Here is a 23,854-nt window from a genome sequence, read left to right as displayed (position 1 = left end):
TGTTCTGTGAAGAAACATACATTCTGCCTCTAGTACAATCAGTGTAATTAAAAATTAACATGCATTAATTGTTAGAGCTGATGTAAACAGCTGATGTTCCACTTAGCACTGTCTTCTGTACATATCATTAGGCAAAGCCAAATATTGTTAAGTAAACAGGCAGCGCTTACAAAAAGGAGGGAAATAGAAAACTAATTCCAGCTAAATAAACTGACACTGTATTAAAAGTCAAATTAAAATGATTAACCAGAGCCAGATTAGGCTCTGGATCTTCAGAGGAAAACAATTATAAAAGTCACATTTAATTATTTGAATCTTATTTTGGTAAATGTATTAAGATCAGTCTGAAATAGAGTCAGTAAGTGCATGCATGATACACGAGGATATTTCAAATGAGTAGAAAAGAACTCTAGGAAAAGTATTATTCAGGATGATTTATGGCTGAAATATTCTGTGAGAATGCATCATTCACAGCCACTTCAGTAACCAGTGTTCTCTGGGGAAACCCAAATCTGATGTTTAATGTTAAAAGGGGTCTATTTTCTTCTGCATACATCTGCATAACTACTGTCAGTGTTGATGGGAGTTTCAGGCATATACTGAGAAGAGAATATACACCTCACTACTTAAGTCTCGCCTAACTTCTTTTTTAAAATAATGTCATAGCAAAATGATTTCTCCATCTTGATTCGAAACCAAGAAAAGAAGAAATAACCTCCGACAAGCAAATCTGTCCAGTGAGATGCTCTCCAGCATAAGTTCACAGAGCAGTTCTGTAGTTACAGATTGCCTGGGGCATTCAGCTGCTTAGGGCCCCAGGCTCTTCCTCCTCTGCTGAGGTTTTCCCTGTAAGTGACTTGCCTGTCACTCTCAAGTCCAACTTAAAAATAATGTGAATCTAAATTTGGAGAATGATTTCTTAGGTTATTTCCTCATGAAGTTTCACTAAGTTTCAAAGTACTGAAGTCCCAATATATGTGATGTTTTTGAAAGAAAATAAAAATCACAGGGTTCCAGAGTCCAAGGGAGAAATTGATTTATCTAGAAATCACTAGGTAAAACATTGTTATACAATGGTATTCACACAGGTCCAACCCTTTTTTGTTTTTTGTCATAATTACAGTCATTATGAAGAGAATAACTATAAAAATGTTCTTAGCATGTAGGCATGAAATAGTGAATCCTCCATTGTAAGTATATAGTAATTTAAGAAAGTGCCTACATTATTTATTCATAATTGTGTTAAATTTGAATATAAACTGAATTCATTCATGTATTAAAAGTTATAAACGTGTTAAAACTACTCATAACAAAAAGCATCAGATGTGTCAAGAATCACGGGACACAAAATGAAGTCTATAAAAGGTACATAAGTTACATCAGCGTAAGGCATGGATATAAAAGCTAGCTTATGAGCTTCTAAGTTTTCTGTTTGCTATTCAAAACCACCATCAATCTCCAAGCTTTAAACATAAAAGTTAAAAATTGGTAGTTACAAAGTAACTGTTTTTGAAAATTTAAACTGAACTCCTAAAAGATATGATGATGATCATGATCATGATGATGAAAATGTCTGATACTTACAAAACAGTATTAATATTGTCTATATTATCCCAGTTTGCAAAACTTCTGGCATGGTAGTAAATATATTTTTCTGTTTTTTACGAAGGAAAAATCTATTAAAATGCTGTTTATAAATGTCCATTTAACCAAAATAATTTGAAATGATGTTCTAGTTAATTAAAAACTAAAAAATACCCAATGCATGGATTATTAAGAAATAAGTATAATATGCATTCCATAGAACCTACATTAAATATTAAGTATTTCTTTGATTTTTTTCAATTATGCAGAAAATGTTGATGGTCTCATGGTGGCTCATACTCATGAAAATCTCTGAGCAGTAACTTAGGAATTATTGTAAGTATAGTTTATATCGTTAGGATAAACTTACTTTTCACCTTGAAGATTACTTTTTAAAGTATTTCTCATGTCAGTTGTCTTGACACTTAATATTTGTGTATATTTACATACATGCATATATATGTGTGTACATATGTATGTAAAATTATATATGTATATACAATTGTATGCATATATAAATATGTAATTATATAAAATGCATATATAAATTATAAAAATGCATATATATATATATATACACATGTACACACACACACACACACACACACACACACACAATAATTCTGGGATATCAGTGTATTCAGAAATTTCTTCAAAGAAAAAAGTGTGATTTTGTGATATCTTAAATCTCCTCCATTTTGTAGGAGACTTTCATAAATGTAGTAGCAACCAAATAAATGATTTTCACAGAAAGCATTGAAGAGTAGAATATAAATATACAAAGAATATTTGTAGCTATAAAAGCTTCATTAACACTAGGGTTTCTTAGTTAATACTATTAGAATTGATTCATTTCTTGATTATTATCATTTTCTATGTTATTTTATTTTGGAACACTGCTTTCATTCTCTTTTTCTTTGTGGGAACAGGTCAAAGTCTGTTTTCACATTCTATTGTGCTTTCAAGTGATGGAATTTTCAGCAAATGCTATGTATAATTAACAGCTAAAAATATATTTGTACTCTAAATTGTTTTATAGCATCTCAATCTACAAACAATTTTGCCAATGGAGTTTAAGAAAATAAAGTTAAGAAACTGATATTCATATTTTTCTGTGTTTACTAAAACATCGTCCAATGTCAATATCATACTTAATCATATTGTCTTTGTATTTATTTCAGAAAAAAATAAAACTCATAGTTTTATCTGAATCTTAGTATAATCAGTTAATTGCTAAGGATTAGTTTTTCTTGCTGTAGGATACATCAGACTTTCACTTTTCTTCTCCACTCCTTTATCTAAAACTACAAATATGATGTCTTATGAAACCATAATTCCAAAGATAATTATATATCTTCAGGCTACCAGCATGGTAAAATATTAGCCCTCATGGGTTTGTTTTGAGTTTTTATTATTTATGAGTGTTGAGACTAAATGGGAGTATAATATGGGAAGCAGGTCCACCCAGTAGAAGAGTCCCAAGGCAGCACAGGATATTACATGGTGAGGAGAATAAGTGTACTAGCTCAGGTATCTCTTCTTTTTCTTCTCACCTCTCCATTGTATATATGTCTCAGGACACATATATGCATGATAATGTCTCCAGTTTCCACCTCTTACTGATTCCTAAATGTCTCAGGACATATATACAATGGAGAGGTGAGAAGAAATCGAAGATATATTTTTATTGTTTTAGCATTTTGATTAGTCAACTAGAAATCAGGTAGCACTATTTATACTAAAGTGAGAGAGTCTCTCTACTACAGTTAAAGTGACTCTCAAGATTCTTAAAGAAGCCAGAAGTCTTGAAACACCTGTTAATCTAGTTTGAAATCTCAGAGAAATGCTTTCATTTATATTGCCCAAACAGCAAAGGATAGTGACATGGATGTAGTAAGAATAATGTTGAAAACAGGGAGATTGAAATTAAAATTCAACTTTCAGCCTTCTGTCACCCTGTAACAAAATTACTGTGCTCGTTTTGGAAAGATAAAAGCAACCAACCAAATGTAATTTGGCTCTTGAAGCTGCCCTCAAGTCCTGCTGTTTCTTGGTTGCTCTCTCTCAAATGCTCTACATTATAGGGACCACAGGGTCTATTTCCTTCCTCCAATGCTCAATCTTCCACTTCCCTCTCAAGAGATGCCTCACCTCCTAGTTCACAGAATTTTTAAAAGTCAGGAAGTAAAAATTGCCTTAATATCTTGCCACTAAACCTATAAAATCACCTGCATCTTTGTCCTACTTTCCTCCCTGTTTTGTGAAAATGACAGTGTTCTCCTTTTGCTAAGACTATCATTTCTGCTGGCCTCCAGATTCTATCTACCCTTTGTGACTTCTCAGAGAATCTTCTCTACTCATTTTATGGTCTCTCCTTCCTCATAACCACACTTCTGGTGAATGTTCTTTGACCGATAATGTCTCCAGTTTTCACCTCTTACTGATTCCTAAATGTCTTAGTTTGGTTTCTGCCATTTACAACAAAGTACCTGAAACTACATAATGTGTGAAGGAAAGGAAATTATTTCTTGCAGTTATGAAGGCTGGGAAATCCAAGATCAAGGGGGCCACATCTGATGATACCCTTATTGTTGGTAGGGAATCTCTGAAGAGTCCCACGGCAGCACAGGATATTACATGGTGAGGAGACTGAGTGTACTAGCTCAGGTCTCTCTTCCTTTTCTTTTATAGCCACCAGTCACACTCCCATCATAGCTCACTCATCTATTAACCCAATAATCCCTGAATAGATTAATTCATTCCTCGGGGCAAAACCCTCATTACCCCATCACCTCTTCAAGGCCTAACGTTTCAGTGTTTCCAGGTTGGGGATTAAGTTTCAATGCAGGTTTTGGAGGAGACAAATACTCATAGCATTCAGCATTAGTTTGCATTTTCAGAGAAACAGACACCAAGAAAAGATTTAATGTGCATTAAGATGTGTCTGGGAAAATACCTGCAAAAGAGGAAGAAGAGGGAGGATGAGTAGGTGAGGAAAGCTTTCACACTGTGATGAGGATCCCTGTGAAGGAGAGATTGAAGGAAGAAGGATTGGTTAGGAAGGGTCTCAGACAATAGCGCAATTTTAAGATATTGTGTCTAGGAGATGGCACATGGAGTAAAAGATTATTTTGGAGCTGTGAGATTTAATGTCTGCCTTGCTGGATTTCACAATTGCTTAGAGCCTGTTACTCCTTTCTTTCTGTTTATTTCTCTTTTTTGGAATAAGAATGTTTAATCTATACCTGTTCCACCATTGTGTTTTAGAAGTAGATAACTTGGCTTTTGGCTTTATAGGCTCATAGTCGGAAAGAGTTTGCCTCAAGTCTTCGATGACACGTTGGGCCTTTGTGTTGGTGCCAGACCAAATTAAGACTTCGGGCACTATTGGGATGGAATGATTACATCTTGCATGTGAAAAGGACATGATTTGTGGGGGGATCATGGAATGTTATGGTTTGGAGGTGCTTTATCTCTGCCCAAATTCATATTGAAATTTAATTGCCAATATTTTTTTTTTTTTTTTTTTTTTTGAGATGGAATCTCTCTTTGTCACCCAGGCTGGAGTGCATTGGTGCGATCCTGGCTCACTGAAACTGCCAGCTCCCGAGTTCAAGCGATTCTCTTGCCTTAGCCTCCTGAGTGGCTGGGATTACAGGCACCCACCACCATGCCCAGATAATTTTTTGTATTTTCAGTAGAGACTGGGTTTTACCACATTGGCCAGGCTGGTCTCGAACTCCAGACCTCAGGCAATCCACCTACCTCAGCCTCCCAAAGTGCTGTGATCAGAGGCATGAGCCACCACGCCCAGCCCAAACTTTTTGTTTGTTTGTTTTGTTTTGTTTTGTTTTTGTTTTTTATCATCGACTTTCAACTGCATGACCTGGTCTCAGCACTGTAGCTCAGAAGCCCCAGGAGGTCGGGTTCACACCCTTAGGGCTGGGACTTTCTGAGCCCTAAGGATGAGAATCTAAGTTCCAAGATGAGTGGAGGGCTTCCCTGAAGGGACCAAGGAAGTCACTGTGGTAGAAACAATAGGAGGCAAGAGGTCAGTGGTGGGGAGGGGAGGGGAGGGGACAGAGGGGCCTGGGGCTGGATCGGAGGGTTTTGGGTGGGAGGAGAAGAGACGAGAGGGAAGAATTCTTCTCCAGGACAGATGTTCCCCCAACCTGTGGGTTTCTCCTCAGTAGAGCAGGATCCCCGAAAGCAGCAGCTACCGTAGGAAGATACGATGGAAGAAGCTTCTTCTAGTAGTTTCTAGAATGTGAAGGTAGACATTGTTGTTCCACCAGGGGATGGGATCAGGCACAGCAGAGAATTTATCCAGAACAGTCTGGTTGGCATCTAGGAGTTGGACAAGGAGTTGATGCATGCAGCCACTGTCGTGTCAGGCTCCCCACCAGTCAGAGACACAAATCTCAATCCTGTCACTATCCAGCAGTTCTGGCCACAGACCCTCCTCCACTAGGTCCAAGATCTGCTTCTTGCGACACCAGCTGAATGAAGTCAGAAATGTCTGTTAAAAATTTCTATTTCTTATCAGTTTCCTCCTCTGAGAATTATAGTTAAAAATCCACATTTCATTGTTTCCAAAATTGGCAAGTGTCACTATTACATACCAAGATAAAGGTACAAACATAAAGTTTAGCATTGTTTTGATTTTTACATCTTGCTCTGTATCATTCATACTATACATAATTGCCACAATGCTTACCATTCTGCCCCTCACATCTCTCAAACCCATGTATTCCCCTCCATCTGCATGTGCTTACCAAAACAGCAAAACACTTTTTCTCACACTTGGATGATCACTGAATACATCTTATACTGGTTTCTTTGTCATGAGTCTACTCACACTACACTCTGGGTGATCTTGCTAAAATTTAAATCTCATAAATACCAGTATCTTGTTAAAAACTCTTCAAGGTCCTTGAGATAAATTTCAAACTGCTTAATATTGTACTGGAGGCTCTTTAAGAACTGGCTTCCGCCTGGTGCGGTGGCTCAAGCCTGTAATCCCAGCACTTTGGGAGGCCGAGGCAGGTGGATCACGAGGTCAAGAGATCGAGACCATCCTGGTCAACATGGTGAAACCCCGTCTCTACTAAAAATACTAAAAATTAGCTGGGCATGGTGGCGCGTGCCTGTAATCCCAGCTACTCAGGAGGCTGAGGCAGGAGAATTGCCTGAACCCAGGAGGCGGAGGTCGTGGTGAGCCGAGATCGCGCCATTGCACTCCAGCCTGGGTAACAAGAGCCAAACTCCATCTCAAAAAAAAAAAAAGAACTGGCTCCTGCCTACCCTTTCATCCTCACCTTTGCCACTTCCCATTAGACTCTGTGTTGAAGTCAAAGAGTACTTTCGTACTTTCTTAAAAGTTGCTCCTCTATGTAATGCCCCCCCACCTTTTTTTTTTCTTTAGGTCTGGCTGGTTCTTTTTACCTCTAATTTTTCTCCTGACCAACTTTTGTCCATTTTTTTAGTAAACATATTGGAAACTTTTCCCAAAATTTCGCACCTGTTCTACATGATCTGAAAGTATCCTCTTCTATTACAACTGTACAGCAGTCCTTCCTTATTGACCAGGAATGCATTTCAAGACTCATATTTCAAGACTGCTTGAAACCCTGAATGACACAAAACCCTATACATATTATATATATATATATATATATATATATATATATATATACACACACACACGCATCTATGATAAATTTTATTTTATAAATTAGAGTAAGAGATTAGCAACAATAATTAAATAGAATAATTATTAAAAATGTTGTAATAAAAGTTATGTGAATATGGTCTCTCCCTCTCTCTCTCAAAATATCTATTTTGAATTCATCCTTCTTCGTATAATGACGTGAAATGATAAAGTAGCTACATAATGACATGAAGTGAGGTGAATGACAGTGGCATTGCCTGTCACATAGTGTTAGACTACTATTGACTTTCTGATGATACGTCAGAAGGAGGATAATTTGCCCTGAATGATCCTGAATCATTGAGCCCTGACGATGTTGGCTGGATGTCAGGAGCAGATGATATTAACTAACTGGGAGGTAATGTATATAGTGTGGATATGCTGGACAAAGGGATAATTCATGTTCCAGGTGGGAGATAGTGGGATGGCAAGAGATTTCATCATGCTACTTAAAAATAGCTGAATTTAAAACTTTGAAATGTTTATTTCTGGAATTTTCCATTTAATGTATTCAGACCACAGTTAACTGCAGGTAACTGAAACCTCAGGTGAAACCATGGATAAAGGGGCCTACTGTATTGTCACTGACCCTTTCCTTTGCTAGCCATAGGATCCATGAACATTGGAGTCACATCTGTTCTATGTGTTCTAATGCTGGAGACATGGTAGATAGTCAATCAATATCCCCAGTGTGCATTGTAGCAGTATGGCCTTGGAAATAACATCTTTCTTTCATGTTTCTCATCAAGCATATATTTAATAATTTGATCTGGAAATTAGAAGAGCTGATTTGCCGTGCAGAAGCTGAACAGATACTTTACAAAAGAAGACATACAGGAGGCCAACAAACATATGAAAAAATGCTCATCATCACTGGTCATCAGAGAAATGCAAATCAAAACCACATTGAGATACCATCTCACACCAGTTAGAATGGCGATCATTAAAAAATCGGGAAACAACAGATGCTGGAGAGGATGTGGAGAAATAGGAACACTTTTACACTGTTGGTGGGAATGTAAATTAATTCAACCATTGTGGAAGACAGTGTGGCGATTCCTCAAGGACCTAAAAATAGAAATCCCATTTGACCCAGCAATCCCATTACTGGGTATATATCCAAAGGATTATAAATCATTCTACTACAAGGACACGTGCACACGAATGTTCATTGCAGCACTGTTTACAATAGCAAAGACCTGGAACCAACCCAAATGCCCAACGATGATAGACTGGATAGGGAAAATGTGGTACATATACACCATGGAATATTATGCAGCCATCAAAAACGATGAGTTCACGTCCTTTATAGGGACATGGATGAACCTGGAAACCATCATTCTCAGCAAACTGACACAAGAGCAGAAAATCAAACACCGTATATTCTCGCTCATAGGCGGGTGTTGAACAATGAGAACACATGGACACAGGGAGGGGAGCACTACACACTGGGGTCTGTTGGGGGGAAATGGGGGAGGGGCGGGGGGTGGGGAGGTGGGAAGAGATAGCATGGGGAGAAATGACAGATACAGGTGAGGGGACGGAAGGCAGCAAAGCACACTGCCATGTGTGTACCTATGCAACAATCTTGCATGTTCATCACATGTACCCCAAAACCTAAAATGCAATAAAAAAAAAAGAAAAAAAAAAAAAAAAAAAAAAAAAAAGAAGAGCTGATTTGGAGCCTTTATTCTACTATTAATTATCTATGAAGTCTTGAGTTAATCACTCCAGCCTTCAGTTTCTTCATATCAGGATGTCCCCTGCAAGTGAGTGTTGTCTTTCATTGAGTTTTTATCAGAAAGATGTTGCATTTCGCTCACTGAATTAGATGACGTTCAAGATCCTTTCCAGTTCAAAACACATTGCCACTGGGCTACAAACTATTAATTTGAGGTAGAAGGCAAGTGTACAGAGTAACATCACTCAATTCCATTAGTATTTAATTTTTACATAGTTGTCTTTTTTAAATACATCACTTAGTAATTTCTCTCACTATTTCTAGTTAACCTCATGACAACAGGTTGTGTCTCTATACCTTTAGCTGCAGTTCCCAACTCTTCTCAGTCATCCAGCTTACACTTACTGGCTAATGTTCTAAAGATTTGTCTATTGCGTCTTAGCTTCTCTCTTCCTCAGTTTCCCCTTCTGAAAAATGGGTATAGTACAAATACCTATGAACTTTTTAATGAATAATTAAATGAGTTTATTTTCTAAAAGTGTCTGGCACACAGTAAGCTTTATATAATGCTATCAATAATTATTATAATAAGGAATCAAATCCTTTTTCATTTACCATGCATTGATATTGGCATTAATCATCCATACTTATGAGTATGAGGAGGTCATGATATAACTTTTCAACTGGTTTGGTTTTTATTTTATTTTTTGTCTCCAGGCCTTTAAATATTTTTCTAGTTTGTTAGATAACACAAACCTTCCAATTTTGTTTAAGAATGTCAGGAGTTTTGTTTTGTACTTTGCATAAGCAGATTTTATTACCAAAACAAAACAAAACAAAATACTAATTCCCTTTCCTTGTTATTTCCAATTTTTGTCCCCTACTGATTTCTCCTTATACTTCATTGTCCTTCTCACTCTTCAGCCTGACTGTGGAGCACCATATAGCTTAAATAAATTATGAAGAGTATTTTAGAGAACCTGGCATTTATAATATATTCTTGTATCTCCACTGCAATGACCACTGGGCTCTGATCAATTGAACCCTCCAAATCCTTCACAAATTTAAGGCACAGAGAGTTTCATATCATAAATATTTACTAAAGATCACATGAGAATCGTAGTACTCTTGGGGAAAGATATAAACCATGCTTCTGAAAAGCTGTCTCTTACCATCCGGCCCCACTTAGATGAAACCAGTTCTTCTAAGATGAGAACTACAGTACTTAACATTTCAAGAAAGAAAGAAAACAAAAAGGGAAGCTTTTTTTATACTATACCTACTTTGTAGAATTATAGAAATTTAGCAGAAAAGACCAGACATCCCCAGTACTCCCTCTGACTCTAACCTCAGTCTGTCCTTACTTCCATTGCCGCCCCAGGCAATATGGCATGAAAAGGCTCAGCAAGAAATATTCATTTGTAAAAGAAAAACAAATCATTATAGCAACACTCACTGGTCATTCTGTAGCAAATGTGCAATGCTCAGATTTTGTATTTTCCTGAAATAACATGCACATTTTAGGCATGAAATTATGATTGTTTGACTGTGAAATACTGCACCCAAACACCATGTGGCTTTTAGCAGCATATCATCATATCAAGAACTATTTTTACCCTTTGGCGATTTTTCCTGCTTTGGCTCTGAGAGCTAGTCCATACGGTATTTGTATGTGGCATCAGTGGCAAAGATTTTTTAGAAGAGTAGATTTCTTCATTTAAACAGCATCACTGTGTAGTACCATGTACCAATGATAGCACAGAATCTAAACTAGAAATTAAAACAGTGTGATTTCAGGTTAACTGGCAAGAAATAAAGTCAATGAGTATGAACAAGGGAGGAACAAAGATGACAAAGGACTTGGAACATACGTGTCTGTTCTTTTTATTTTCCTTAAAAAGTGATGTAAGTACATACTAAATTTTAAAATATCAGAGGAATGACAGATTTTTTTTTTTTAAATGCAGTGTATTCTACATTTTTCCCCCAATAACTCTGAATCCTAGTGACAATGAACTTTGTCCGGCATCTCATTTGATAAAAGCAGTCAGAAAGACTTACAACTTCCATGTATTTGCTGCCTTTCAGAAGCCTGGGCAGAAGAAAAGAGCAACTTCTTGAAAGATTTAAGCACATATTGGTCCCCTTCCAGGACACAGACATGAAGCCATATAAGAAATATTTTGAAAAGACAACCAAAATTAGCCAAACTCTTTAAACTTTCAAAATGCTTGGAGCAAAAGTCTGTTTTAGTTTAATCCAAATTAGTTTGCAGACTTAACTAGAAAGAGAAGCTATAGGAAAATATGAGCTGGCTTAACGTGTGTGTCTTGTCTATAACTACAAAGTTGGCTTTTGTTTTTTGAAGAGACAAATCTGGTTATGGGGTTTTCCAAACCTGTGATGACATAAAAGCATAGTGCCTGTGATGCTAAGCATGGATTCTTAGATTCAAAAATTCAATTTACATTGAAAGATAAAATAAAATTACGCCAATACATTTTAAATTTCTACCACCTCGTTCTTTCTAAGGAAATAGCATCGGAAAGATTAATTACATCAGCATTATGTTATACTCACCTAATATCTATTGCTGCTTGAGTTCCTGTGTAGATGATTTCAAAGCTGCAGAAATCACTTTTTAAGTTCTACTAGGTTAATCACATATCTCCTTCTCATAGTTACTCTTGCAGTTACCTCTTTAAATGGCTTCCCAGCACTGTTGCTTTATAATAAAATGTATCAGTTTCTGTACATAAACTGAAGCTCAACTTGTCCATGCAACCTAACTTGTTGCATATGTATTGCAAAGAAATTCCATTTTGTCAGTTGATTTATTGTTGTACCAAAAGGAATAAACTCTTGAACCCCAGGGGGAAAAATTACGCTCTTTCATTCTACTTATGATATTTCAACATAGGCAAAAAAATAACCAGGCTTATTTTCTCAAGTGAAGAAACTGAAATGAAATCAAAAAAAAAAAAAAAAAAAAAAAAAAAAAAAAAAAACAGTAAAAGTAAAATTTTGGTCAGAAACAGTGTTTTTATATACTTTCAATTGTAAGAATTGCTCTTCTTTCTGACAATGCACAAGCTTCATTTTATAAATTTATCTTTCTAAAAAAGTATTGCTAAATGATTTTTCTTTAAAATATATTGTATATATAAAGAAGGAGGGTGATAGGTAAAAAAAAAAAAAAAAAAAGGAAAAAAAAGAAATTAGATGAAGTAATGAATTTCTTTCTAGCTAATTCCTTTAGTGAAATATATGCTTGAGCATTGGATCTGGTTGAAGCAATGTAACTGTCCTTGCTATTTTCTATCCTTTGTGTTTAAAGCTCTATAAAATAATACTAACAGCAGTAGCATCAATAAAAAATAACCATTATGTAATATTTATGTTTTTCTTGTGAAGGCTAAAATAAAGTAACATTTAAATTTCTCAATCTAAAAGTATTGACTACTATTATCCCATTTTAGAGAAGAGTCCAAGGGTTAGAGATGACGAATAGCTTGCTTCAGGTTACAAATCTAGCAGATGGCAGTCAGAACTTTGAAGCAATTAATCTGACATTAAACCTCGTGGATGAATTGAATTAATCACATTCCTGTGTTCCCTTCCTCTTACACAGGAAATCAGCCAATTGGCTACTCAATGAGCTAGATGACCAAAACTGTCTTTATTATTATTTGATTTCAAGTTGTCATTCTTCCCTACCCTTCTCCCTTACCCTCTCACCACCTTCTGGGTGGGGAGTACTGCCATTATAAATGCAAGGCTGACTTTCAAAAAGGGTATTTGCATGATTAGCAAAGCTAATAGAAGATTGAGTTACTGTAGCTGATTAACTACTGTGGTTGTCAAACAAAAGAAAGGAGTAAGGAATATCAAATGTAAAAAAAAAAAAAAAAAAAAAAAAGAAAGAAAGAAAGAAAAAATGCCTAAATTAGATTCTCAGTTTCCAGAATGTGACATATGAAGACTTCTCTAATGAAGAAAACACATTAGTTCTCTGAACAGTGGTACTTGAAGTTGTTTCAATACGTTATTCAGCTTTATGCTGTGAAGCAACTTACAGTACTTCAATTGTTTACTCACTCAGCTACATGTAAAATGTGTACTTAGGAATGCTTTATAATAAGATATTCAACAAAGTCTGTCTTATTTAACTGCACTGATTAGAAGGGGCAAGCATTTCATTTTGGCACAGTGTGGTGCACTACATCATTTCATATCGTTTGAAATATTACTCAGAGTTCAGAATGCCAAGCTTTGAGCAGAGACGAACAATGTGTGGTTTTTTAAAAAAATAAAATAACAATAGTGATGATGAGAAGAGAATGAAATAATGCAATTCTTGATTCTGTCAGATGGCAACTAGTTCGGGGGTGGGGAGGTAAGTAAGTCCCATGATGTTGCCATAACAGAAACTAAAAAAAACCTTCCGAGATTACAAAAGGAGCAAAGTTGAAATCTGCCCTGTAAGAGTGTGGCTCACCAAAGCGCTCGGTGACTCAATGAGAAAGACTCGAAGAAAATGTCTGCGAGAAGCGCTACTGGTAAGGAGGAGGAAAAAAAAATGCCAGGCAGCCTGAAAACAAACCTGACCTTAATGGTGACCATATTTAAATATAGCAGAAAACCTCCTTGAGCAAAGCTAGGGCAGTGAAGAAAACAAGAAAAAGCTCCATGAAGTCACTTATGCTTATTTTTTTTTATTGGAAATGATGTATTTTGTTGGTGACCCTTGAGATACATTTCTGTCCACCTATATGAGTTCCAGAATTTGCTCCAAAAAAAAAAAAAGGACATCGACTCCTTCTTAATATGGAATGAGTCCATTTATCTAAAGATAAAAGTCACCTTAGAAAATTGTGGTCTATTGCCTCATTCCATCTCATCTTTAGGTGAAGAAAATGAACTCCAAACAAATTGAATGACTGCTCAATGCCATTACGATGTCATTAGTGTAATCACTAATGTAATCACTAGTCCATACTGTACTTTGCAGGGTGTGTGTGTGTGTGCACATGCACACCACAGCAAGGTAAATTGTTTTAATCCCTTCATGCGAAACCATTTATTTATATTTTCACACTTTCACAATTTTGAAAGGTAAGTGCATTTACAATTAATTTGTACATTTAAAGAAACCGTGTTTTATTTTTCCTTTATTCTCCTTTTCCCTCCCTCCCCCCTTCCCCTCCCTTCTTTCCTTCCTTCCTTCCTTTATCTTCCTTCCTTTCTCACTTTCTGTTTTATTTCCCCCCACTAAGAAAGCTGCTGTTAAAGCTAAGATCCCTGTTACATTCTTGTCTCTGTCCGACAAGTAATTTCTAGACTGAGATCTAAGCCAGTAACACAGAATACCTAATAAGCAAATCATGATTACGATGGAATTTTCAAGAGAATACCACTACCAGTACAGCTAAAAGTTTTTCATGTTTAATCATTTCAAATCCACTGAAGCATTAGCTATGCAATGATTAGAACACATCTTTCCTAACTATAAAATGTTTTCTTCACTCTATCACATTTATCATTTTAATTATTGTTTTCACCCAACAACAATGATTTAAGTTACAGAAAAATATTATGATGTATCTCTCACCTTTAAGCTTCTGGTCAGTACAAAGTAAAATGAAAACTAAGCCAGTATTTTGTAAATTGCATCAGTGTAGACAATTCATGTTTTATGAGATAAGTTGTTCTCAAATTACTATATTTAAATAGTGGCTAGAACTATATTTTAATTAATATATTATAGAGCAAACCTGAAAGAGTTTTCACACACATTTGCAATAAATCCAGAAAATGTGGGTAAAGCTTATTTCTGTGGGCTGAATTTAAAAGACAATAAAATGAGATCCAGTTAACAAAGTGAACATATGTATCTACTTAGCTATGAAAGTTTTGGATTATTTTATTAGTATGTTCATATGATACAAATTCTTTCTAGCAACCATCTTAATACAACTTCGTAAGGTGCCTCATTGCATTAGTGGATGAGTGAAGAGGGAAGAAACCAATACTGACCATTTATTTCTCTTTTCTTCTGTATTAGTATTCATATTTTATGACTGTACACTTCTTTTGAAAATTGCAACTTGTTTGTCTTTCAACCAGTTTAAAGATTAGAACCATATCTTATTTATCACATTTTTAATTAGTATGAGACTGGTTTTTGAGTAGTTTTAGGGGAAATAATAATCTCTCTTTTCCCAATTCCAACAGATAAGCATACTATTGAGTTATTAAAATGCCAGTGCTAATTGATAAATCTAAATACCCTTGATCCAAGAAAAGGTATAACATTGAAATACTTGCAAAAGTTTACATTCCTTCTAAAGAGCAATCTCTACCTAAGAATTTTTCAGATTATGTATATGATGCAACTTTCATGACCAAAAGTTATCTTTTTGCTTGCTTTTTGTTGCAGATTCAAAGAAAGAATATAATTGCAACCACTCTGTACTTATCAGACACCTCTTTTCTCCAAACAGTCTTCCAAATGAAACAATACAGATCTATTAGTGTAATTATGGCATACGGTCATTTACCACTTTATAATTGCTGCAGGTTGTGAATGATGTATGAAATGAAAGCATCTGCAGTGCAAATAGAACATAGGCAAGAATGTGTCGTGTGCTAATTAGGTAACCATCTCATGATAAGACCCTAGGGAAACACAGAATGGCAAAATCCCACAGTGCTCTGCAGTCGCAAGGCAACAAAACATTCCTAAGGAGTTCAAAAATATATCCGTTATTAAGTATAATCCTTTCCTCTCCTCAGACTCTCTGAGGTCTGTTCCCTGCATGCATACAACCCTTCTGTCTCCTTCACTCTGTGCAATGCTAATCAAGCCCTGACAGTCAAGAACCATTTGACTGTTGAGAGAATTGCTCTCTTTATTCATATTAAAAATTTGAAGAGTCTTGATAAGTTTCGGTATTTTACTGTGTTTTCCTGGCCCTTTCTATTGTCCTTTTTGTTTCAAGAATGGCACATTAATGGAATAAGGATGTGAAGGCTCAGTCATTATGATAGGGGACTGCTGAGAAGGGAAGAGCATGGTCCCTTTAAATGACACAGAAGAGGAGAAGAGAAGGGCTGGGTGGAGAAAGGCAGTCCCTGGCTAGGGCTCCAGCCCCACAGCCCTGGGTGAGGAAAGGCATTTTCTGCCCAAATGTTTGCATTTTCCAAGTCCACCCTGACCTGCCACGCCTCCATCATGGGCCTATAAAAACCTGAGACCCTGGCAAGCAGAAACACAAATGTTGTGAGGGACACATTAGCAGAAGAAAACACAAGCAGCTGGTCTTGGAAAGCACACCTGGTGGAAGAACATGCTGGCAGCCACTGGTCAGCCTGATGGCAGGCCATCCACCAACAGGACAAGGCAGAATTTGGCCAGAGCAGTCCACTAGGTGGACCGACTCTAGGGGAAAACTACCTTTCTTCTGGCTCCCCCATCTGCTGAGAGCTACTTCTATTCAATAAAACCTTGCACTCATTCTCCAAGCTCACGTGTCATCCAATCCTTCAGTTACACCAAGGCAAAAATCCCTGGAATACAGAATTCCTTCTGTTCTTGTGATAAGGAAGGCAGTCTAGTTGAGCTGGTTAACACAAGCTGCCCATAGACGGCAAACTAAGAGAGAACCCTGCAATACATGCCCACTGGGACTTCAGGAGCTGTAAACATTCACCCCTAGACACTGCTATGGGGTTGGAGCCCTACAGCCTGCCTGTCTGTATGCTCCCCTAGAGGTTTGAGTAGTGGGGCACCTGAAGAAGTGAGACACAAGCCCATTGCACGCACTGTGAGGGAACACGGAACCTTTCCCGTTTCAATGATAGCCTCAACTTAGCTGGAATGAAGTTCGTGTTAACTTAAAGCAAAATCCTTCTTTCTTTATGTAGTAATCTAACAAATTTAGGTAAAACAAAATACACAGGACCTCCCAAAGATGTGTAACTGGAGTTCTTAATTCTTAAATATCCAGCTGAACACTTTATGTGGGTAAACGACAAATTTCAAGTGTCTAACTGAAACTGAGCACCTGACACCAAACACGTTGAACAATTTGACCAAATTAACCAATTAGATGTTTTTTCTTCTCTGCTTTCACAATACACTACTAAAAAACATTGCCAGCTATCCCTAGTACAATGGGGTTACTATGAGCTTATCTTTAGTGACAGCATTTGACCTTGTGGTTTGCTTCTTGCCTTTCTATTTACTGCTATTTGTGACTCATAAGTGTTACTAATAAAACGTATCTACATGCTTCACACAATAGATTCAACATTCTTTGGTAAACTACTTTAGTCTGGAACTTTTGTCTATGTTGATTTTTTTTCCTGCCAGTCTTCAAATTGATGAGCTGTTTGTCTCGATAAATTTTCTTTAGGTTCTTGCTACTTCATAGCTACTTAAATAAGCAGAACTTAATGCTTACTGCATTTTATTCTTTGGCATCAGTTTTTAGATTATGGATGCAGTTTCCCAAATGCTGGTTGTTTATGCAGACAGGGTAAACAATTCTAAACTACATTTTTTAAATGTCTGCTAAAAGGGTTAGTCAGTTTTTTAATTAAAAAATATTTATTGCATACCTACTATGTGACAGAAATAGATATAAATTCTCAGACATAGGGGAAAAAGGAGAGAATGTCATTATTATCGCAGAGTTTGCACTACAGGGGGAAGAAAACCAACACACAAACAAGAAGGTTCTCAGGTAGGTGTAAGTATTTGGTAGAAAATTACCAGTGCAATGTGATAGGGAATGCAAATTTAGACTGAGGATTTAAGAAGGTATCTCTGAGGATGTGATATTTATGCAAAGATCTGAATGACACAAAGGAGCTAGCCATGATAAAATCTATGGGAAGAACATTGCAAGTCAAAGGAAGAGTTAGTGAAAAGGTCAAAAGGCAGAAATAAGCTTAGTTCCCTTAGAAGTTTCTAGAAAGTCTTAAGCCTGGAAATATGTGTACAGTGTAGCATTTTAAAATATATTTCAGTCTACAGTGGGAGGAATTAAAGAATCAAGGAATAAACAACAGGATTGTTCGTTCATTGTTGCAGTAGTCCAAGAAAAATATGATGGTGGCTTGAACCAGGGAAGATGGAAATAATTGAATGCATTTGTAATATATCCTGCAAGTAGAATTTACCAAACAAGCTTATCAAAGAGGTGATAAGAGAACTAATAAGAGTAATAAAGAATAATTTCAAGAATTTTGATGACAATCAGGTAGATGTGAATCCATTTACACAGACAGGAAAGAATAGGAGAGAAATCTGTTCTTTGAGGAGGGGGAATGAAAATTCTGCTCAAAATATATTTTGACTTATAAAGCCTTAGAGTTATGCCTGTAGGAATGCAAAATTAGCACTGGAGATAAATTTGAGTTTCAGTGGAGTCCTGAGACTTAAAAAAAATGCCCAAGGAGTTTATCTAGACAGAAAAGATAAAAGAGAGCAGATCCATGCCCCAGTGGCCCTCCAGTGTTAGAGGCGAAGGACAGAAAGCAAACAAAAGAGAAATAAAGAGAAATAGAAAATATTATGATATCATGGTATCCCTGAGGCCAAATATAAAGAAAAGCTTTTCAAGAAAGAAGGAAAAGTTTGTAATGTTGAATGCTTGGGAGAGGTTCCGAAAACGGCAGTGAAGTGACAACTTGATTTGGAACACGGATTTATTTATGACCCTGATAAGGACAATCTGAGTAGAGTGATGGACACTAAAGTCCAGCAAGGTTGTGTTGAAAAGAGAATATGTGGAAAAGAACTGATTTTAATCAATCATTTTAATAAAGATTTTCTGCAAAGTTGAATGGGGAAATGGGATAGAAGTTGAACAGCTGTGTAGGTAAGGGAGCCTTTCGCCATTCAGGTTATTGCGTGTATTTGTGTGCTAATAGAAGAGATCCATAAGGGTGAAATTGATGATGCTGGGGAGAGACAGGACTGACCTTTATAACATCTTGTGAATTCTATAACTTTTCGCCACTTTCACTAGCTAAACCTTAATTTATGCTAGTTTAAAACTTTAGTTTCTACTTGATTCAAGAGAAGGATTTGCCTTTTCCTTTTTCTGGTTACTTGAAGGACATAAAGAATTTGTAGTAATGGGACTAGTATCTAGGTTTTCCTGTTAGGCTTGCCTCTTCTTTGGGGTCTGGCACCTCTGAGGTTGTAGGCTGGGAGAAGAGGAGGTAGAAAGGAGCTGCATGTTCATTTGGAGCTATCCCTGGTTTTCTTCTAGATCTTTAATTCACAGAAGGTTTTCTTGAAAATGGTATTTAGCTTTACCCCAAGACTCTGCCACATAGGAGGACTTCAGAGAGGGGAAGCCCTGGATTCCTTCATACCTGGTGGTTCTCCATATCTACACTTACTCTTTAGGAAAGCTTTACCTCACATGAGCGGCCCAAGGTAACTTTCGTCTCCTCTCACCTCTCACCTCCTCATTTCCCACACAGAGAGCCATAGAAACTGACAAGTTTTTCCTCTTACACTCTAAGAGCTGAGGATGAGTAAGCTGACTTGGATTTGCTCCCATCTTCTTCATAGGCGTAATACATTATATTTGCCTTCAGAAATAGCCAGATAAAAAGCAGGGACCAGGTCCAAGTTCAAGTTCTCCTTTGGTCATCAGATAATGTATATCAACTCTCCCTCTTCCAAGAATATTAGTGCTTCAGTGGACATAAAAGAAAGACCTATAAATTTTATAGCTTAACAGGTATTCAGCCAGGTAGGCATATTTTCAGATTCTCCACTTCTTTTGGGCACCTGCAATCTCCATGAATGATTCTCATAAAGATCCACTCTTCTTTTTCACTTGGCTTGTGTAAAGAGAACTACTTTACCATATAAATGATGCACTTTTAGAAAAATCATCTTAATTCTCTCCAAGCATCTCACAAAGACTGCAGAAGAAGGTAGGATTGTGGCTCAGTGCCAATAGCACTAGAAGAATATAGCCAGAAAATGAGCAAGTTTACTGACAAAATTGTTTGAAGCTTGCTTCTATGGATATTTGTGTGCAAAGATACCTGACTAAGAGAGCAAATGGGTACTAAAATCTAGTCTGTTTAGCACTCATGAAACGTGAGGTGATGGAGCAGAGCTACAACTGTCCAAGGGATGCATCCTCTAATTCACTCTAGGTAGGTATGAGTTAGTACTCTCATGGTTACAATTTTTCTTTTCATCCATGGGTCAATAGCATATTTCAAAGCAATAGGAAACATCTCAATCAAAATTCTCTTATACTATGTATATGCATACTCATATCAAGCCATTCTGAAAAGTCTACTTTAAACATCATTTAGCATTGGAGTGGAATTAACCTGTAAATAAATAAACCTTCCTCCATTCAACTGAAACTGATGTTTTCTAATATTTGAAAATTTATAATATAGAAAAACACTAACAACAACAACAAAAAAATAGACATTTATAAGACTCAGGCAGACGTGGGTAGAAAATCCAGTTCTGATATTTACTAGATTACCTTGGACTCTTAACTTTTTAAAATTTTACGGTATTCAAGTATAAGGTGAAATTCTTAATGGTTATTTCATGAGGTTAATTTGAGGCTTAGTGAAATAATTATGTAAAATATCTGGTATAATGTCTGGCAATGTGATGCATGTATAATAAATGATGAATATTTTTATTAGCACTCACTCTATTTAATGAAACCTAGAAAATTATGCCCCGATAATCAATTTTGTTAAACTGTAAGCCACGTGGTGGTAGGAACCATGTCTTATTTACTTCTGTATCTAAGACCTGCCACATAGTAGGAAAACCATAAGTACCTGATGAAATAAACCAAATGGAATTCTGTGATGGAACTTACAAGCAGCAGAGCCAAAGCACAACCAGATAACCAGTTACTCTACTCATTTTTCTATACCAATTGCTGTCTAGCAAACCACCTCAAAACTTTGGCACTTAAAACAGCACAATATTTTCCTTACAAACCATAATTTGGGCAGAGCTTGGTTGGGACTACATACTTTAGTTAGTGTCAGCTGGGGTTGCTCAAAGCTGTGGGCTAGAATCCTTTGAAGGCTCACAAACTGGTGCCTGGGCTCGAAAGACTTAAGATGCCGGGAGCTGGACAACTTAACAGCTTTTCTCTTTATCACTGTGTGGTCTTTCCAGCCTGATGGCTTCTAGCTCAGAGCTCCCAAGGCATGAGTCCTGAAAAGGAAAACCCCAGGCAGAAGATGTATCATGACCTAGATGAGAAGTTACTTGCATTACATTCTCTTCATCAAGTTGTAGACCATATTACTGTGGACTGTTTTGAAAATACAATCTCTGACAATTTCATTGGCAATGTTGTTCTGTAATCGATCTAAGATAATCTAACCAGCATTTTGTTAAAAAGAGTAATGAAATGTTTTGAGTATTATACCTTTCCTGTTTACAATGACAGTAATGCCTGCCAAATCCCAAGGCACATTTTCTTCAGCACACCGTAAGTGAAGGTCATAACAAGTCATGATTTTTTATTGTTTCAGAAATGTTCCCTCTGAACCCCTTGGTCAATTTAGGTGCTTCCATTAGTCTCTATCTGCACACATTCTGCTAGAATCAACATCCATTGGTACAGATCAGATTAAATATTCTGAATTTAATTGTTTATTCAATAATAACAACAATCACAAAATTGAAAATGGAAAATAGAAAATAAAGGAGGAGGACCTTATGGCTTGAAAGAGTCTTAAGAGACATGAAAACTATTTATAATAATAGACCTACTAGGTCCTTGATTTAAATAAACAAATTAAAAGAAAAAGTAAGATAATCGGGAAATTTGAACTCTGACTCAGTATTTGACAATTATAAGCATTTTTTTAACTTTTACAAATTATTTGAATAGTATTACATGCTTAAATTATAAGAGTGTATTTTTTGGTGATAAATACTAATTGAATGATATGAATGAGATGATGTCCGAAATGTTCTTCAAAATAATCCAGGGGCAGAAAATGGAATAATTTCAATGAAATAGTGCACACTTTAATAATTATTGACTATGGGTGATAGATATATGAAAGATTCATTGTTATCTTACTTTTGACTATGTTTGAAATTTTTTTTTATTTTAAAAATTTTTGTTTGATTTGTTTAAGGATGAGTTCATGTCCTTTGCAGGGACATGGATGAATCTGGAAACCATCATTCTTAGAAAACTGACACAAGAACAGAATACCAAACACCACATGTTCTCACTCATGTGGGCATCGAGCAATGAAAACATATGGACACAGGGAAGGGAACATCACACAGCAGAGCTTGTCCAGAGGTGGAGGGGGCTAGGGGAGGGATAGCAGGAGGTGGGGATATTGGGGAGGACTAACATTAGGAGAAATACCTAATGTAGATGACGAGGAGTGGATGTAGAGAAGCATCATGGCACGTGTATACCTACATAACAAACCTGCATGTTCTGCACATGTACCCCAGAACTTAAAGTATATTTTTTTTTAAAGACAAGAAAAAAGTTTTTATTTATAACTGGAAATTCTGTCTCAGAATTTTGGGTCTTACTCCTATCAATGTTTAACTGGTGCCTTGTCTTTCTCATACCTCCTTATATGGGCTTCATACTTTTTTATTTTGGTATGTAATAGAGATTAGAATCAGATCCCCTGATTATGTTCATCATTGCTTCTTAATTGTCCAATTTGCTATAAGCATTGCTTATACTGACTTTGTGCTCTTGGAAATGCTAAAAGGCTTACCTTTCTTATTCTTACCCTAGCCTCACAAGCTTAACTTTGGTCTACATTGGATAACTAATGTTCAAAATATTTGTTGCCCTTCCTTGTAGATAAATAATCTATCCCTACCCATTGACATCAAATTTGGCCATATAACTTGCTCTGTCCAGTAGAATGTGAGGCAAGATATGTGTGATACTTCAAAGATAGGTTATCATGTGATACTACTACTTTATTTTCTCCCTGACACAAAGCCAGCAATGTTCCATATAGCAGCTATTACCTTCAGCCTGGATTCCAGAACAGATGTGACTTAGAACAGACACATAGCCAACCCAGAATGGATATATACTTAAAATTAGGAATTAATTTGTTGTAAGCCACTTGCTTTGAAGCTGTTTGATACTACAGCGTAACTTAGTCTAATTGCCTGACACAAACTCTGTCCAATCAGCATTTGCTATGATTTGTTCAGTCCTGGATACAGTTTCCCACACACATCAATCCACCATCTACAAACTAACCTGTTTACATTTGATGTTAGATAGAAAATGAAGCCCTAGTCTTATAATTAATGACAAGACCATCATAATCTAGATGACTTAATTTGTGATGTCAAAGAGATCAGAGATTAATGTTTATCTGTATATATTGATAGCCAACTAATCTCTGCAATAAATTGTTTTGTAATTATTGGTATTATTGTGTTAAGTAGGTAAAATAATGAGCTCAGCTTATTATATGTTCTTAAATATCTGGTAACAAGTATTAGAATACTGAATAATAGCAAGTGAACTTTAACAGCAATAAATATTATCACTCAAGTTTTTATCCTTTTGGTACAAGCACAGTGATAGCCCATTAAAATGAGTAATGTGCTATTGCTCTTTAAGTCAAGAATGCCAGTATTAGTTGTGCATAAAAAATAAAGTAGTACTTTGTATTAGTCAAGACAGACTAGGTAACTAACAACCTCAAAATCTCAGTGGCTTAGCATCTATAACTTATTTCTGGTTCATGCAATGAACATGTGCTATCAGGTAGGTCAGTTTTCTTTTGGGCAGTTGGTCTGTGTGTGGCAACATAACAATCTATCCTGTTTGAATTTTACTGTT

The sequence above is a fragment of the Saimiri boliviensis genome, chromosome 5, assembly GCF_048565385.1.
Source record: "Saimiri boliviensis isolate mSaiBol1 chromosome 5, mSaiBol1.pri, whole genome shotgun sequence".
Lineage (NCBI taxonomy): Eukaryota > Metazoa > Chordata > Mammalia > Primates > Cebidae > Saimiri > Saimiri boliviensis.
Note: the sequence above shows the minus strand (reverse complement) of the source record.